The sequence below is a fragment of the Teleopsis dalmanni genome, chromosome 1, assembly GCF_002237135.1.
Source record: "Teleopsis dalmanni isolate 2A chromosome 1, ASM223713v2, whole genome shotgun sequence".
NCBI classification, from domain to species: domain Eukaryota; kingdom Metazoa; phylum Arthropoda; class Insecta; order Diptera; family Diopsidae; genus Teleopsis; species Teleopsis dalmanni.
In genome coordinates, this window is record NC_051846.1 from 70,497,679 (window position 1) to 70,501,378 (window position 3,700).

A 3,700-nucleotide genomic window follows, 5' to 3' on the forward strand; every position below is an offset into this window, starting at 1 on the left:
TAAGTAAGCTTCAATGAACTTGAAATAGTGTAAACAGGAAGCGTTACTTTGTGTTTAGGATAAATTCCTAAACAAAACTGTGATATTGCGCTTTTTCTTTTATTTATCTTGATACAAAGTAAGACAAAACTTAATTTGACAAATATGTAGAATAAATCCACATAACACCTCCGCCCTTAAAGAAAAGCAATGACATAGTAATTGACTTTACTTCCAGAAGCAAATCACATCATAACAGGCATGTCCAACTTCAACCTTGACTCCAATTAATCCAAATCAATAACTTTATTAAAATATATATATAGCAATAATTAAATTAGCATACAGGTTTTGTTTAACATAAATAACAATTTTTTTTTTATAATTAAATGTTTTTTTTGTTTTTTTATATGATTAACTTAACTAATTTCTTTCTTACAGTATATGCTTATCGAATTCAAATTGATTTTTATATTTAAAATTTTTTATACTAAAAAATATTAAGTATATTTATTTATATACTTATGTATATATATTAACTTTTAGATATATTAAGTAAGTATTTATTTTTACCATTCGTAATTGTACTTATTTTTAAAATTAATATGTTCAATAATTACTTCGCCATCAGATTTTTTAGTTGTGTATACAACAATATTATTCCTTAAGGGAATAATATTTATTACATATAACATATTTATACATAAATTTCCTTTTATACATTTTACAATAATTATTATCATAATTATGGTTATAAATAATGACATAAATCCGTACCAATATGTGTTAGAATTCAATTTAACTAATAAAATTGAGAGACTTTGATATAAAACTTTTCTGATTATTTATTTTAATACTTAAATCATCAATATTTTTAATATTGCTAGGTTTTAGTTTAGATAATAATTCATTAATTTTTATGTTTAAACAACAATCATCAGAATAATCAAAATATAAGTCGTTAAATACAGTTTCACTTTTATTATCTGATATTATAATTTTATAATCTACAGTTTCGAACTTGCAATTAAAATCAAAATACAATAACTGTTCAAATTTGAACATGTGTCTGCGCGCTAATTACCTAAGTAACATATTCTGTTATTTGGGTATTAAATATTTTAGCATTTTATTTAATATTTTACTATTTTATTTTATATTTTTAGTAAATTAAATTATTTTCTAACAAGGGTTTTTCAAAGCATTAAAATATTTGTTACCAAGGTTCTTTTAGACATTAAAATATGAAATGTAATAACAGGGATTAGTTAAAAATGTAAAATGTAACTAAAGGAAAAGGAAGTAATTAAATAAGGTAACAAAGAAAAAGGTTAAGGGACATTTCCTTTAACCTTGTACCTAAAAGAAAAACCTAATTAAACCTAATTATTAGACTATGTAAAATTTAGTATTTAAGAGCAAAAATTATAGAAAATAAAGGAGTCTTATATTTATTGTAAAATCGAACAGACGTGTGTTTTTAGTTGTAGTTTCTTGCACAATAACCAATTCCATTTCAATATCCTTTTTCTTTAATTTTATTTTGTTCACATTCATATTCATATTTTATTTCATTGATTACGGCGTACATATATTTATTATCATTTATTTTCATGTATGTCTTGTAATGATCAATTTTGCAGTAAAAGCAAAATTGATCTTACAGCGTTGAGGACCTAGGATAAATAAGTAATTAAAAGCACTGATTGACAAATATTTCATTGATATTACCTCGAATCCTCACGGCTGGTCTACAGCAATAATGTCAGTGGAGTTGTGTAGTGAAAGAAGTTGCTGGATGTAAGCGGGAATTCTTAAGAAAGTAGAACTATGCCACAATAAAGAAACTTATAGAATAATAACATTTAACATGTCCTCTCGGTTTATCCGTCTTACTTTAGTTTAAATAAATTCTTTTTTTTTTATAATAATAGTTAAGGAAAAAAAAGAAACTAGCACCCAAACACGTTTATGGAACAAATCAAAACAAAAAAACCTGCAATATGAGAAATGTCATTTTAATTTGTTTTGTTATAATTTTCGTTTGATCGCCAAAAGTTGTAGTGAGTAATAAGAGAAGCTGAGAATGCAGCGTAAACAATGCAAGGTAAGAGAATCAATAACAAAATAATGGAAAGCTTTCGTGAGACTCGAAGTAGAAAACGGCGGATTAAAAAGTATGAGTCAAGCAGTTATAAAAAAGTAAATAAAAGGAGGATTCGGAGGATTTTCTGTCTTTTTGGTGGAGTTTATTTTGAACGGAACGGGCAGAACGTATGACAGAGTTTAACTTCAGTGATCCGCAAAGAATACAAGAGAAATAAAATAAATTACTTAAATGAAGTGTTTAAAGAAATTCAAATATATTACTAACTAAATTATAAATACGAAACTAAACAATAGAAAAGAGTTAACATCTAATAATTTTTATATTTCAATAATATATATCAAATGACATTTTTTTTTAATATCAATAAATCAATTATCGAATGCATTGAATGTGATAAAATCAAACTGACACCTGGAACAGCAACGGCGACGGCAACAGTAGCAGTGGCGCGAACGTTAATAACAATAAGGCATTGTTGAAGAATCAACAAAAAATTAAGAACTAGGTCATGAGTTAATCGCTCACACCTGTTGCTTAATTTCTTGGTTGACGAATCAACAAAAAGTAAAAATTAGGTCATAAGTAAAGCATTCGCAACTATTGCTTATTAAGCAATTTGTGCGAATTAAGCAATAAGTTATTTTATTTATTGTATGTTTTGCAATTACGTTTGCATTTTATTTTGTATAAAAGAACAAATCAATTTAAATAAAATCAGTTGTTGAAAGTAAATCAACGTCTCACCAATCATTTATTGTTTCCCCCCACCAGTGGTAAGGGACATAAAGATTGTTAATGAACATTCTTGTTCATTTTTGGTCCTTCGAGCCGGATATTTGAAATTTCCCCCACCAGTGGTAAGAGTTTCAAATATACCTAACAAAGAGACTTAAGTCTAAGATTGAAGTTAATACAAGCGTACCGAGGCTTTTAACATCGGAGTGAAGTTAATACAAGCGTACCGAGGCTTTTAACATCGGAGTGAAGTTAATACAAGCGTACCGAGGCTTTTAACATCGGAGTGAAGTTAATACAAGAGTACCGAGGCTTTTAACATCGGAGTGAAGTGAATGCAAACGTACCATCGAAGTGAAACAAGCAGAAGCGTACCGAGGCGCTCAACAAATCAAATCAAATACTAACAGAGGACATCATGGAGATCGAAGAGATAGATCAAGTTATCCAACATCAAAAGGACATTGAAGGTGAGATCCAGAGGATCTGGATAAATTTTAAAAAGGATTCTTCTACAAGATATTCAAAGCAGTATTTTGAGACACGTTTGGAAAATTTGCGTCAGAAATGGGACGCATTTGAAGACAACAATGATAATCTGATCAAGAATTTGAAGCCTGATCACGAATATATCACAAAAAATTACTATGGCCAGTTACAACAAAGACGGAATGAAATCGAAAAGCGATTTAATAATGAATTGGAAATAATAAGGCAAATGGAGCAAAAGGAAGCTCAAGTATCAAGGCATCAAGTTATAAGAGGGCAAGAAGAAGCTCGGTCACTAAGGAATCAAGACATAAGTATCAATGACGAAGTCACCATCACCGGGCCATGTGATATTACGAACAAACGTTTAGCAATCTTAAGTACAAG